A 16595-nucleotide genomic window follows, 5' to 3' on the forward strand; every position below is an offset into this window, starting at 1 on the left:
ACCCTGATCTGGAGGTCAGCTGGGGATGAGGGGATGAGTCCAACAGCTTCTGTGTGCAAACGGCTATCACAGGTTCACACCCTTCCCTATGAAATTCCCACATATACGCTTGGGTTCCAGCACTGCTCCCTGCTGCGCTGTCTCCCACTGCCTTCGTAAACAGCTTCCCTGCAAAAATTCGGTAGCATTAATTGCCCCGGCCTTTAAAAAGGTGCTGCTTCCTACTGCAAGGATTCTTGGAAACTGGAAATCACTAAACTAGCTGAAGATCCAGGTCCTGCCAGCTGCAGATAAAATCTTTATTATCAAATTAAGCATAGGATCTGTTTGTTTTGCTTCAGCTCTAATTCACCTTTCATTTAGCAGGGTGTTATGCATCGCATTGCACTTAAAATTGTAAGCATACTTGTTAGCGTGCATGTGTTCCTTATGTGACTTGCATGTTACACACAGACATCTAATGACTCCTAAAAAATATTTGTTATTCTGACACATAGGGAATTATCAGGTGAGTTAGAGAAGACAGAGGTTAGCACCAGTGACATAAAATGGATGAGAGACTGACTAGGCAGAAGACAAGACATCGATCTGAAAGGTTATTGCAATTTAAATTTTGGTAGACTTCCTGAATAAGAAGAAATGAGATTATTTTATTTGATAGTAATCAAGTGGGGACAAAAGTATAAGTTGGTTAAAGAAAAATGCAAATGGCACAGGTTGGAAGCATGGGGTTATACAGGAAAGTTCAGTACCCCTGAACATTGTGTAAACTACAGAGGGTGAAAGTTAGTAGCAGAAAGTGCAACACGGTGGTCTTGATTCATGGTCTTGGCTGATATGTTTTTTCTGAAGTGGAAGTGAAAGAAAAGGAGGAAGAGTGGGATTCGTTGGTGATAAAATGTCAATAAGCATTACCAGGCAGGAACTGCTTACAAAAAACCAGGCACAAGCCGGGGGCATGTCACTGGAGCTGGAGAGACCCTGGTATGACCTCCTCTGAAACAGGTCTGTCATCCTCATAAAGCTGAATTAGGATGAATTGGAACAGATGCAGGGGAGACAAGGGAACTAAAGAGCCTCTTTTACAAGAGGAGACTATAAAAACTTAGTGTGCTTTGCATAGCGAACAAATGGTAAGAGGGGAAGTGACAGCTGTCTGTATATACACATCATCACAGAGATAAACACCAAGAAATGAGAAGAGTTATTGAAGCTGAAGAGCAATGTTAGCCAAGGAACAATTACATATGCATGTGCCATGAACAATCTGAGGCAAGATAACAGATGAAGGTTTGGAACCACCCACGGTATTCCAGTAACTTTGCAATATTAAAAGTGGAGACATGAACAAGGTACACAGGAGCTATGTATTTATGCCCTACAGAGCACACACTATTTCCCACCTCTTCCTGAATTTTCACTTCCATTTCCCACCATCTTCTCACTGCCATGACCCACAGACAAATCTCCAGATCCAGAGCATCTCCCAGTGACTCAGTACACTTGCCAGACTCCCAGATGGAGCTATACTGCAAACACGACCATAGCCTATCTGTGGTAGCCCAGGACTGTGCACCTCTATTTCCAGTCCAACATTTGCTCAGATAGAACCCAGCTCTCTTCACTTTTTCCAGTTTCTCAGTTTATTTTTATAAAAACAGCTTTAACTTGCTCCTGAAAACCAAATTAATGTTGAGTCAGGGAAACTATAATAAGAAAATGTCTCTGGGAAGAGGAGAGCAAAAGAAATAAGATACAGAGTTCTGGTGCCTCCTCTACTCCTGCATTGAAGTTGATCAGTTGGTCTCACCTGCCACATATAAAGCTTCCCTACTCTCCCCATTTTTCCAATATGTGCCCTGCACCCACCAAAAGAACTTCCTTGCCCAGCCAGAAGAAGGATGGCAGGAAGACAAAGCCCAGGGTAATCTAATCTCATCTCATCTAATCTTTTAAATTCACTCTGCTTTAAACAGGGGTTGTTCTAGATGAGCTCCTTCCAGAATGATTTTTTAAAAAAGATTTTATGAATATATCACAGAATCATTAAAACTCCCCCAAATCAAATTTGAAGGCTTATCACAATTTCACATCTACGTCAGGACAGGAATCATGCCGGTGACATATCAACCACAAGGCAGATGATAGTTATAAACCTGGTAGGACATAAGCCAGTTTTGTGCACAAAGGCATCACTTCTGTGTGCCAAATCCTGGAAGACTCCCACATGGAGGAGCGGCATCAGTACCAACAAGATCTGCAATGGAGGGAGTATGGAAACTAGCAAACATCATGGGTAAGCAAAGACAGGGATTAGAGTATTTTGAAAGAAAAGTAGTGAGTGATATGAACTAAGCTGGAGCTCAGCATGGACAATTTTAACATGCTACCTTAGCTACCAAGATTGTTTTCAGTATCAGCGCTAATTCATTTAAAGCTAGTCTCCTTTAACAATCCTCCCACTATCTGTAATTGCACTCAGGGAAACAATTAATACTGTTCACTGATAGTTACTTACCCACATTTGAAAAGGAGTATTTTGATGATAAGGATAACAGTAAAGAAAGAAAGAAAGAGGGAAAAAACCCAAACCCACCCACAATAGAAGTTTACTTCCATTGTTTTAGAGCCATTAGTAATTTCTAAGGAACAAGCCTCACCCAGTTTTCTTAATAAATAGTCACATGTAATATAAAGCACTGTATCTTTTACACCTACTTAAATGGACAAATTTGAGGTTGTACTTTACTGCCTGGGTAGGAAGACTCAGTAGATACTGAAATTTCTGTCCTGAGCTCTAAGACACATACAGCGTTTTTTCAGAGTCACTGTTTGTTCTGAACTCCTTGGCATGTAGACAACCTAAAAGGGACTATGGAAGGAAGGAAAAAGCAATCTAAGAAAAAGTTTTAACCTTAGACACTTTAACTTAGACCTTTAAATCAAATAAGTATGTTACTTCTGAGGAAAAAAAACATTTCCTTTGTGTATCTGCTTTCACTGAGCTCTTTTTCTGTGGGACTTGAGGGTCATCATGAGTACCAAATAAGACAGGAGACTTCTTCCTGTCTTCTTCCTCTCTGATCCTCTTCCTTTTTCCAGACAGTGTTCTTACCCCTTCCCTCTGGATTTCCCTCCTTTCCCCCAGCCTGAGTACACTGTGTCCCTCAACACCTCTCTCCAGGTGAAATACTCACTCGCTTCCTGCTCAGAAAAGCCCCATGTAGAATGCCTTAAAAACACTGGCCTTACCAGCAGGAGATCTCCTCTTCCAGTAAAAGAAAGCCTTTAAAAGTCTTTACTGGGCTTTTCGTTATCAAACATGGCCTCAGTTCCCCGCATGTTACAGACAAGAGAAGTGTTTTAAGCAAATATACAGATGGCATAGAAGACAACAGTCAAAATTAAATTTGGTCTAAAGTGGAGGTTGAAATAAAAAAGCTTTCACAGAGCACAGTGATACTCACCATTGGACAACAACATATGCCAATCTGCCACAAACCACATCACGATATACTCAGCTATGTTTCCCATTCGGAGACTACTGGATTCAATGAAATACATTTTCAGGCAATATGGCAATAAATGCTTTTAACGTATGGATAAGTTATAGAAGAAAAATAAGCAAATATATTGTATATTTTTTTTTTACAAATATACACATATACATATGTTTTCTATGTGATTTCTAAGGCACTTGAACAAATGTTTTCCCCCAAAAATACTGATGTTTCAATGAGCAAAATGCACAGATACATGTCTTCCCTGCAAAATTCTGATCAGTCATTCAGGTTTTTTATTCCTATACCACAGATTTTCTCTATATGCATTGCTAAGACTAACATTACTTCGTAAGTTTTAAAGATGATGCTTTTTAATTTGACTACAAAAGATAATTCCTTTGGATCCCAGCGAGGCTCCTCCTTTTTTTTGAAAATGTGTATTATCCACACATATATTTGTAGGTTGTATTACATCGTAGAGTTATTATTGTTGTATTTGCTCTTTATATAACAGTAGCAGTCAGAGGACCTATCATGCTAGATACTGTACAAACATTTAATAAGGCCTTCTTCAGAGGCCTGAGAGACAGATGGGAAGCAGGTAGGCAGTCAGGAGCACTGGGTGTAGCTCATAATTACAAAGCAGAATAATGAGACAGTTAGAAATAGGATTCCAGGATTCTTGATGATTCATCCCATGCACAAAATCACCAGAACCTCGACTTCCAAAAAGTTTTGTTGTCCTAATTTCTTGATGAGATACAGAAATTCATTTCAGGGCAGACCACAGGTCACAATTCAGTGGGTCCCATCTGTGTGTTTTAACAAATAAATCTACCGCTCCTTTAGATAATGGTAAAGTCAGATTTACAAAAAAACGTAAGACAGACTTGGTCTCTAATTTAAAATTGATTTTAAGAATAATAGTCAAGTTCAGAGATGAAAAGCAGTCAAGAAGTGAGGTTAAAATTCACCAGACAACATCTATCCATTAAAAAAATAAACAGGCAAATTCAACACACAGAATCCTATAAACTTTCTAGTTAGATAGCCATTACGGTGTTACTGTAAGTATTACCCAGAGGGCATATACGCTGAAATGTAAGTCTCCGTTCAAGAGTGGAGCAATCTGCTGATGTGTGCTCTGGCACTGAGGCTTAGAACAGTAAGAATTTGACCTCATTTCTTCATAAAAGCAAAATCTGAACATGTCTGCTGTGAAATTCCCACAATTTGGTGGCTCCTGTCCACTAACGTATAGTTTATATTTATATTTAATTTGCATTGACCTTAAACCGTAAGTGTAAAGTGAAAAGGACTAGTCAAATATTAAACAGGTGATTAAGTTTACCAGGATAATTTTCTAAAGCTTATACAAACCATTTATTCTCAAGCCTTGGTATTAACTGATGTGATAAAATTCTCAGTCTTAGGATCCGAACACACATAAGGAAAATCTGGAAGAGAAACCCACACTGTTTATAAACTTAAACAGCGGTCCCACTTCCCAGTCTAAAATACCCCAGCTCTCACTCTTTCTCTGACAATATTCACTGTAGCGTGTCTTTATCAGAAGACATTTATGGTTCAAATGCCTTTAAATATTCCATTAAATGGTTCAGATGTAAGACTAACCTGAGCACTTTTAGAATTATGGTCCAGATCATGCCCCTTACCTACCTTTGTAGGAGGACTGAAATATATCAGAACTTAAATAGTTCTGCAATATAGCTAGTGAGAGGCAAAGGCCTAGGACAGAAAGCACAGCATGAATCCACATTCCTTACATGTCATGGAGAAGCGCTCAGCAAAAGCATCTTCTGTGTCAGTAAACTAAAAACCCTGAGGGACACGGTGGGAGGGTAGATCTGCAATTGTGAGAATCCATCAGCCAAAGCCTTGATGCTATTGATGGTGGTGGGGACAAAGATACAAAAACGACTTCCAGAAATAGATAAGAGGTTGTGTTTGCTCGTGTTTCGTAACTCACTTCCAAAGAGTGGAGGAGGTTGCTATTTCTAGCAATCCTGACATAACGATTCCTCCCAAATGACTTTATTTAGGCTTTGCTCAAGGGACCAGGAATTAGTGCAAGATCCTTGACTGATTAGCAAACTATCACCTCTATATATTGTTTCCATCCCTCATGATTATTCACTTCTCCTTACAGATGCATAAGACAAAAGATTGTTAACCCAAGAGTGTGTAGTCTCATTTTGAACAAGTACAAGAATAATTATTTTTGAAAGAGGCAAAGGCACATAGTTGGCCAATAGATTTAGGTTGGGCAGTTATATTTACTTCTCATACATATGCTTGGACTTTACACTTCAGCTAGATATTTTTCTACATAATACTAATCACCATTAAAACTACAGCTTTGTCAGGAGGAATGAAGAAATTATTTGAAGCTTATTCTGAATTTAGGTATGCACAATAGGGCATGTACAAATATGTTTTAATAAAAGGCTATGTACATTCAAAGTATCAATCTAAGAATTACTATATTTCTCTGTAGCATAGTTGTGTCTTCATTCCTGGATTTAGACATATGCATTTCCAAAACTCATCAAATCGGAATGTATAAATTTTGCTTTCACTATAAATATAAAGGTACATTTATTCTTCCAAGTTATTCACATATTTCACAGAAATCTCAGCAACTAAGATGCTTTCATCTCTAACTACAGAAATTTCCCATATTGTCATTTTGCTGAGAACATGAGAAAGAAGCTATGAAGCTATGGCAGTAGCCAGCCACAGAGAGTGTCAAATTATAGAGCCAGTGAAAAGACTTCTTATGTATAACCATAGAAATTAATGTAATTGCCAGCCTCCTTCTTTCATAAAAAAAAGAGTAAAGCTTGGGAAATTTCTGTGGTACTTTTGTAATTCCTGTTATGAGGTCTAGGAAGAATCAGCTCCTGCTGCATTAGGTTATTAGAGCATTCTCGTCCAAAGAATCTTGTTCCTTGCATGTTTTCTTTTCAGAACTAAGTGAAGAAAGAAATACAAAGAGTGATTGAGAAAGTCCACTATTAAAACAGGAAAATTCCTTCTTCCATTACAAGGCAGATCAATAGCAATTACAAGTAAGATCAGACTTATCTTTCATCACATGCTGCCACTTACATCGCACACCCCAACCCCAGTTTTGGCTTATTCATATAAACACTGATACCTACTGTGTCTTTGATTCAAGCATTTTTTCCCAGACAGTAATTCTTTCCTTTTCTCTTTGCCTCTTCTTCCTCATCCCTACATTGTTTGTACAGGGAGAACAAGGCAATGGAAAAGCATTGCTCTCAAGAGCTGAGCCTTTGCCAAAGGGCTATGCTTACTAAGGCCATGCTTACTTCTCTAGAGTTATATCTATATTTGTAATACTGAATTGCTTCTGCAAGAGACTGAGAATGCTAACTCACCCATTTACATCTGTTTCACCCCCAACATAAACTTTTAATATAGTATTTACAAAATGGAATACAGGGTAGAAGGAACAGATAAGAGATCTGTGGGAAAGTTATCCAACATACTGTGGCTCCCAAATTGAAAGCAGTGAGACTAGAGCAGGTGTTTCACACCGTCTTCAGAGATTGCATCCAGAGCCATTTAAATGTGAAGTTTGGTGGTAAGCATACATAACAGCTGAAGCAGAGAGAATTTGAACGCTGAAGGTCCTCTGGATATTTTGTGGATCACCAGAAGAGAGCAATGAGGTCATACTTCACAAGAACAGGTATCAGCTGCTTCTAAAGAAAGCTGGCAAAGTTATCTATAATTTTACTTGAAGAAAGGAAGATGCCCAAATACTTCAGTTGTTTGACCTTCATTGAATATAACCCCCCCAAAACTTGAAAATAAGCTGGTCACACCCAGAAAAGTAATTGGCTTAAGAAATATTAAGTAGACAATACTTTCCCATTTGTCATTTCATTATTGCGACTCAACATAGTGGTATATTGATGATAAAATGTAGATAGAAATGATACCACAAGGATTTCAAATTTTATCTTCAAAAATAATCAAAAATATTGCTGCTGGCAATGACATGATCTTTTAAGGGAGTGAATGAAGCACTGCTTTTCAAAAGGGTGTAGTCAGAAGTGTCATCTTAGTCTCATATCTACATGGTACATGAGATACATGAGATACATCTACGGATACATGAAAAGCATCCAAAGCAGGTAAAATCCCAGTATTATTAGCTACTAGGAAAGCCCTCTTACTGAACTGCTCGTCAGCTACAGTGCTACAGGTGTTTGTACAGTAGGCATGTTATTCAGTAAATCTGAAAAATTCACATATGCAATAGAATAAAAATATGAGGGAAAGTTGTGCTGACAAAAGGGAGGCATTTTAGTACATGCTACTTTATATATATAAGCTTGCCTAAAACTAGCCTAGAAAGACCCAACCTCAGAACTGCAGCATATTTCAAAAATGTGTTTGGATCAGCATCATATAAGCCACTTGGCTAAGCATTATGACATCATCCTGATGACATTTCTCTGTCTGTCTGCTTGCAAGTAATGTGATAACTATGGAACGGGTAGCACCATAGCACTCTAGCAGCTTAAATACCTCTGCAGTTTTCTGCAGATCAAATAAACAGCCAGCTGGTCACACCAGTTAATACTGTACTGCCCAGCTATAAACTGAATGTTTTCCCTATTCATCTTCCCAATTAGGCATATTTACTAATAAATCACTGAGTGATTTATTGGCTGAGCAGGAAAAAAAGAAGAGGGAAATAAAGGGAAGAAGAGGGGTATGAAGCCTCTATTGTGTGACAGAGAGAGTGGCCTGGGCAAGGGACATATGGAGCTCTTGCTGTAAGGAGAATGGGAGCTGAGTCTGGGAAAAGGATAACAGAGGCTGATATAAATTCCTGGGGCAAGCAGAAAAGAGAAAGGAGACTGAATAGGAAGGGGCAGAAGTGAAGAAAAATATAGAAAAAGATTTGTGGCACAAGAATTATTTGCATGATAGAAGATAGGCTGGTTGCCAGGAGTTCATAAAACAGAAAGGAGAAAAGGAAGGCAGCTTACAATGTCTGTGAGTGGAGAAGCGAAAAGAGCCAATGGCAAGGTCAATAAATATGTCCAGTAAAAGCAGTAATGCATTGGTACAATCCTCCAGTATACACAGAGTCCCCATCCTTGAAATTTTGTACATCTATGATCAAAAAGAAAGAGGCACGTCAAAGAGATTATGCTAATTTAAATGCAATTAAGGTAGCTACTTATTCAGATACTATGAACAAGATTTGGTCTAGTAGAATATCCATTATTGTCCTGGAGTTAAATTTCATTTGTTTTATTTTCTGGCAAAACTTTAATGACCTGAACAGTGGCACAAAATACACCCTCAGCAAGTTCAGGGATGAAATCACGGGGTGCTATCCAGAGGCACCCAGACAGGCTGGAGAAATGGGCTGACAGGAGCTTCACGCAGTTCAACAAAGGCAGTGCAACGTCCTGCACCTGGGGAGGAACAACCTCCCTGCACCAGGACGTGCTGGGGGCCAGCTGGCCAGCAGGCAGCCTTGCGCAAGAGGACATGGAGATCCTGGTGGACAACAAATGGAACATGAGTCAGTGGTGTGCCCTTGCTGTGGTACACGCTGAGCTGCATTAACAAAAGCGTAGCCAGCAGGTTGACGGGAGTGATAATTTCCCTGTCTTCAACACTCGTGCAACTGGTTCTGGAGTCCAATTTTGAGCCTGCTAGTACAAGCAAGACATTGAATAAGTGCTGCGAGTGCAGTGCGGGGCCGGCAAGACAGTTAGTGGGCTGGAGCACATGACAGGCAAGGAGAAGCTGAGCGTGCTGGATTTGTTCAGTCAGTAGAGCAGGCTAAGATATGCCTGTTTTAATTCTGTTTCACCTCCATGCCTGACTGAGAACGATTGCATCATATTACAGAAGAGTTTTAGAACGATTGTTTTGTGCCTAGTACAAATATTAATATAACATACCTTCTATTTTAATTAGGAATTTGTGGAAAATAATACAACAAAAAAGAAGCTGCAGAAAGCACCATATTGTTTTGCAGCTGATTGCGCATAGCACGCCTGGCAGTGTGCAAAAGACATTCACACGGTGCTTTTCATTGAGCATGCCATAGTTGGTATGACATGTCACAGCCAAGAAACCAGTTTGTCATATGCCTTCCACTTCACTGAAATTCGTGCCAGGCTATGGAAAACATGGTAGGCATGAATGGAAACCTATCAACAGCCAGATCTTTGTCTGCCAAAATAAAAAGAACAACATACTGAGTTAAATTATGTTGTGATTATGTCACAATCCCCATTTTTTCCCACAGTTTCTATTGTCAAAGACCAGAATTTGATACTTACAGATTAAGAGTAGATAGCTCTATAAAATATCTTTCTGCCAAGATTTATTCTATTTTTATTGCTACTCATCTACAAAGTCCCAGAGCTGCTATGGCATACTCTGCTCCACCATTTACATTATTTAAAAGTCCACATGAACAAAAATCTATACTGAAACAAGAAAAAAATGCAAATTTTGTTAGTATCAGTAATTTTGTCATATTCTTGGGTAAAGGTTTTTATTCGTGGATGAACTAGAAAAAAACCCCAAGTAAACACATCTCGGTGAATGGTAAAAATGTGTTGGCACTCTTGGCTGGAACGCTGGGTAAAACACTTGCCGTATTTCAACATATGTTCCCATCTACCCACTTTGCAATGCAGTGCAGCTACAACACATAATTGTGAGCACATTTGGATACTTTCTGAATGCCACCCAGCCGTTTCTGTCGACTGCATTGTTTTGCCTGCTACCTTTCAATTCCTTTCAAAGCCCTGGAAAATATTTGCTTCTGCATGCACACACACAGGCACACATCACCCGTGTTTAATTGTCAGAGCCAACAGGTTTGCTTCATTGAATATACAGCAGGCTAGGTTGAACAACCAAAACATACTCGAGAAGTGTATTGCTAGATGGGCAGAGGACCAGATTAGGTTCGGGATAACAGCTTGTATCACTAAAGTAGTGGTGATGGTAATGCAAGATAAACCAGAAACATGCATTTCTGTAGAAAGATCTCATCTGCAGAGTCTAGCTGGTGCTCACGAGATGGGTCAGCCAGACTGCTGCCTAGTGCAGGGAGCTCATAAAGCACTCCAACAGGTTTGGCAACTCTTTGTCAGCCTGCTTGTACAAAAAAATGCAACAAGTCCACATTTGCTACTCCAGTACAGTTTGCAGCCTGCAGTGATCATCTCCTGCGCAAAGAGAAGCATGGTTTTCTAGACCAGACATAGGCAAACAAGAAAGCGTCCCCAGGAGAAAGACTGATGATGGAAGGGCCCCCCAAAATCCTGCCAAAATTTAAAGAAAAAAAAAATCATGAGGACAAACTCTAGAACAGAGCCTGCTGCTAGACACAACCCTGGCACAAGTTAAGCAGTAAGATAGATAGCCACTGAGATAGACTGGCAAAATACTCTGTAGATCTTATCAAGTACATATAGATAGAGAAGCATGAGGAGGAACCATGTCCACAGCAAGACCTGACGCTGGATACATAACACTGAGCCATAGATTATTTTGGAAACATAAGCAAGAGGGGTTTCTGGGCTGTGGCCAGTGTAATTATGTATATGGAGTTGGATTTAGCTTCTGTTATGGTGAAGGCCGTGCCATTTGCTTCCCCAGGTGCAACTCGGGGCATATTCCAAATGGAGTAAATGTAAATAACAGAGTTATTTGTGTGCTTTAACTAAGGGTCCACATAGTGATGGAAAAAACAGAACCAGATCATAAATTCCAGCAAACACTAACGGGATAGATGGATTATACAGAGATTCCCAGTGGCAAGGAGTAGATGGGAAAGCTTTCTGCAGGTAATACTGCTTTGTGCCCTATCCATCTGGGCTGTTTGGCAAAACTCCACATCCTAGTTTAAGATGATGTGAGTGTTCTCACATATTCCCTCCACCAGTTCCAACTAGGGAAGCTTGACATTCTTTGTGCATCAGACAGACCAGACAGTGAGTCAGAAGCTGAGGCAAGGAGACGTTCAACAGCTTGTCTTCTTCTGACTGTTATAACCATGCATTGCTATGATGCTTATTTACCGGTCACAAATTTTTCTCTATGCGTGCATAAATGGAATTCATCTACTCCTCTTCCTGCCACATAAGGTATTCTTGAGTTCCGTTGCTGACATGGAAATATGTGCACTTACATTCATGATGTCTATCCAGGAAACAAGTTTTAGAGGATGTCTTATTCAACAGCTCAGTCACAGTAAATATTGGCAAGTGAAGAGGCTACTCACTTGAACAGGTGCATTATGAACTGGACCTTGCAATCCTACAATATGAAGATACAAATGCAAGTATTAATAAATGGATCTACTGTTTAACTTGAAGTTTTATGGTTCTATGTATAGTGTTGCCTAGATGCTACTGTGAAGCTGTTCCAGGCAAATCTTTCCTAGTCTGATGATGGACACCAATATAAGAACATAATTATTTTCACTGTTAATTAATACTGTACCATATTCTCTTTAATCTAAGTCCTAGCACAATTACTACTTTAAAGGCAGAAGACATGCTCCATATCCTCAACTTTATTTAGATTACACTGACTCCATGCCTTTTTCAGAATTTTTCAGTGGTGGAAGTTATAGCAAAGTGCTCTAAGACATTAGGCATGGAAAGTATTGTTTCTAAACTTGCATCCCCTACCTTTCCCAACAGAGACAATGAAATCAGCATTTCAATTATAGGTCTTACACACTGTTGGGCAACAAGTCAACTTTCATCTGTTTATTCAAGGGTCAGTAGCATTTGTTTAGCTATAAATTTAGGTATGTTGCAGACACTAATGCCATCCATTGCTCAATGATGTCTGACAAGAAATATTATTCCTTGATTATACTCTTTCTCCAACAGAGATTTATTACACAGACAATGCACAACACTGTGGGAGCTCTTAAATTAGGGCTTAATGGCTGGCAGCCTGCAGTGTTAAGAAAAAAAAAAAAATCACTGTTCTCTGAAAGAAGTGAACTTTAATGGAAATGTCTTTGTTTTTTAATTCAGTGGAGAAATTATCATAACCATGAAGGATGATTGAGACGTCATGTGCAGAGAGAAAAGGGCTATGTAGACTGAAAGAGCTAGTCAGACAGGCTATTACTAGTATGCAGGGCAATGTGTCCTGCAGTCCTGGTCTCATACTTACTCAAATCAGCAACCAATTTGGTGCATATCAGTGGGAGATTTTCATCTGTAGTTCCTCTTACCTTGTGATAGGATTCTTTGGGACTTTAGGAATGGAATTAGCTGGACTTTTCTCAGCCTATAGAAGCAAAAGCACTTATATACATAGACTTCACATGAATAAACATGCAGGCAAAATATAAAAGCTTTTTAGATACTAGTCTGTTACTATCAACACTTATTTAAACACAGGATCTTATAGCTCAAGAATAACTTGGATAAACTGCATTTGTTTCAATGCTTATTTAGTTACTCCTGCAGGACTAGAGGAATCTGCACTGTGTGGCAGCTCAGGCCTCCTGTTAGCTGCAAGCGGTGTCAGAAATGTGAATGTTGAGGAACTGGCTCCACCGTGTGGGCTATGGAAAATGAACAAGTCCAGCAAGAAGAAGCATCCTTCACTTCAGTTTTCAGTAAGGATGTTTGCATTGTCTATGGGATAAAGATAGGATGAATAGTGGGAGAGTCAGCAAAAAAGCAAAAAAAATTCTGTGAGGAATTGGAAGAATTGAAAATCTTAATCCAGTAAAGCTTAATTATTGCCATCATACAGGTCTGAGAGAACGGGCCCATGGTCTCGCTGGTCTAGCCCAGCAAGGAAGCTGGTCTAACTCCAGGAAGGAGTTTTGAGTTCTTCAACAGTTTTCTGACAATCATCTCCTACAAGATATTACTAACAGTAAAAAAGTGACAGTGTGCTACTCAGATTCACCAAAGGCTTATTTTTTCCTAACACCTCCTACATGTTCTGCTTACTGATGGCATGACAGAATTGCAAAAGCATGAGTTAACGTAAACCTCTGGCTTGGAGAATTAGTGGCGCAATCAGTGAGACTTACTTTAAGAATTCCCGTACAGATAACATTCTGCGGAAGTGCTCCTGCTTGTGCTAAGTCCAGGTATGGCTCAGCAGTGCAACCACTTCTTCTGCATACCTGATGGCATCATCACTTCCAACCTTCCTGTTGGATTTTCTCCTAGAAAGGCAGGATGCCATCTCCAGGGAGATCTTGCTAAATAGAGTTCTTAACAGAAGTGTTGCAATTTATTATGCCAATCTTTTCAGTTTTCTGAAGCAGAGACAACTCCTTCGACTGGATGAAGTTTGCTCTACTGTCCTACTTAATTTACCATCCCACTTAATGATAGTTTTCATTCTCATATATATATTCCTATCCATCCTTCTTCATTTGCACCCATGTTCTTCATAGTCATCCTTATTGAAAGTGAGGTATTCATTTAGTCTGGACTTAGATTATCTTTGCCTCATCCTGATTGCATAGAAGCTGCATTTCTTTCTTGTCCATTTTCCTTTTTCATGGCTGATTTTCCATCTACTATGTATTTTTTTTCAAAAGTAAAAATCGACATGACTTCTGACAAAGTTCACTTTACTTGTATGATCTCTGACAGCAAAGATACACTTTCCTTGGCTAATGATTTGCCTTTTCATTTCTTCCTGTCACTTACTCCCAACAGCCTTTTTGGTCATTATTCATCAGTAAGTGCAGCGTTCCTTTTCTGTGGTTTGCAGTGTAAGTTCCAGAGATTTTAGAAGTTTTTGCTTTAAAGAACAGCAAGTGTTTTCCTCATTTAAGTATATGGACTTTTTCAGTTCAGTTAACTTGTATTTACATAAACACTGAATACTTGCCGTTTCGAAATTAAAAGCTTTGAAGACGCAATTTTATCTGTTCTTCTTTTAATTTGAATGGAAGCAACTTGCAATAATCAATGCAAGATTCATTTCAAGGACAAGCACACTTGTTCACTGAAATCCAAACTACAGTTGCATAGCACATAATCTCCTGTTGGATTAGTGATTAACTGATAAAGAAATCTGACATTTGTTACATATAGGATTAAGTGGATTCTACACATTCTTGCAAGTATTTTGCTGTCCAGTCCAAATACAGAAAGTTAAAATTTTCTATAATAACAGTACTCTGTTGGTGTTTATTTTCCTAGTAATATCAGAAGGTCTCCATCTGTATTCAAATCTGTTTCTGTGTTTTAATGAACACAAAACTTTACAGCCTTTCTGTCTCTCCCTCACAAATAACACTGAACCGGTCCATTTCATTTTATTGCACATTTTTGCAAATCAACATGTACAGCAGCCCTAAACTGAAAAGAAGATACTTTTAAAAATATGTTCTTAAAGAAAAGGTGAGTCTGATTTGATCTGTAATTCATCATTAGCTGTACATTAGATGTACTCTTTTTTTGGGGAAAATGTTATAATATGTTCTATTAAATTCTTGGTTTTGGAAATAAAATAATTCCTGAATACATGCTTTGTGCTGCAATATTGACAAAGATAAATGCCAGAATTCATTGAGATGAAAGGCAGATAGATGAGGTGGTGTCCTGGTTTCGGCTGGGATAGAGTTAATTTTCTTCCTAGTAGCTGGTACAGTGCTGTGTTTTGGATTTAGTGTGAGAATACTGTTGATAACACTCTGATGTTTTAGTTGTTGCTAAGTAGCACTTATCCTAAGTTAAGGATTTTTCAGCTTCCCATGCTCTGCCAGCAAGCAGGTGTGCAAGAAGCTGGGAGGGAGCAGAGCCAGGGCAGCTGACCCGAACTAGCCAAAGGGGTATTCCATACCATGGAACGTCATGCCCAGTATATAAACAGGGGGGAGTTGGCCGGGAGGGGCAGATCGCTGCTCAGGCATTGGTCATCAGGTGGTGAGCAATTGCATTGTGCATCACTGGGTTTTTTTTCCTTTTTTTTCCCTCTTCTTTTTTTGTTATATTCCTTTTCATTACAATTATTATTATTATTATTATTATTATATTTCATTATTATTATTGTTAGTATTATATTTTATTTTAGTTATTAAACTGTTCTTATCTCAACCCACGAGTTTTACCTTCTTTCCCGATTCTCTTCCCCATCCCACTGGGAGGGGGGGACGGGGAGTGAGGGAGCGGCTGCGTGGTGCTTGGCTGCTGACTGGGGTTAAACCGCGACAGGTGGAACACACACTGCATAGCTGCTTCCTTTGCTGAGGCATGGGACAAAATGCCTCAGGAAGAAATAGATACTGTTTTATTTTGCTAAACTCACTGACAGTATGAACGTTCTTTAACTCTGATTACTCAGCAGCTAAACACCAGCAAGCAGCTCCAGGAGACTCTTTCTTTGAGATACAGTAAAAAAAATATATATTCTTTTCATTTTGTAGTAGAAATGCATAACCATAGCTGGTTGTATACCGAGGGTCATACCAGGAATTCACAGTTCAGTTATGAATTTACACCCAACTGAAAGATGGCCACAGCTGGTGGGAAACTTGTTTCAGTTAACAAAAAAGCTTTGAAACTGTAGGAATAAGCTTTTAATTTTCTAGTATTTGCTCGTGAGGTGTGAGAAGCTGGGAGGGTTTCAGTGTCTGTCAAAACTTAGTAGGTGGTAATTAATTTCAATCATTTGCCTGCCCTGCTGAAATTAATATATACATTATATACATTAAAGTAGTCAAGGATTTAGTGCACCACACTGATAAGGGTAATTTTTACTTTTTTTTTTAATTTATCAGTGCCCAGAGGCTTTTTTCTCTCTGAGAAAAAAAGATTTTTCTCATCTAAGATAGATGAGGCAGCAGGATTAGAGTCCACATAACATATTCTTAGTTCATTACCAAGGTAATCAATACTAAGTTACACTATTCATGTAGTGAGAAAGGCAATGGAACAAAACTACATACACTTTATTCTTCAAGAGAAAAACAAAAGTGTAAAGCATATTTGCAATGAGGTTGATGCTTGTCGTGGTTTAACCCCAGCCAGCAACTAAGCACCACGCAGCCGC

General features: G+C 39.1%; 1 protein-coding gene across 1 annotated transcript in view; it reads right to left on the bottom strand.

The window, feature by feature from the left end:
• The window catches only part of LOC127012904 (carbonic anhydrase 3-like), a 49600-nt gene that overhangs the window by 17771 nt on the left and 15234 nt on the right, over positions 1-16595 (bottom strand). The gene's annotated exons all lie outside the window — the stretch shown is intronic.

This window comes from Gymnogyps californianus, chromosome 2 (genome assembly GCF_018139145.2).
Source record: "Gymnogyps californianus isolate 813 chromosome 2, ASM1813914v2, whole genome shotgun sequence".
Taxonomy (NCBI): Eukaryota; Metazoa; Chordata; class Aves; order Accipitriformes; family Cathartidae; genus Gymnogyps; species Gymnogyps californianus.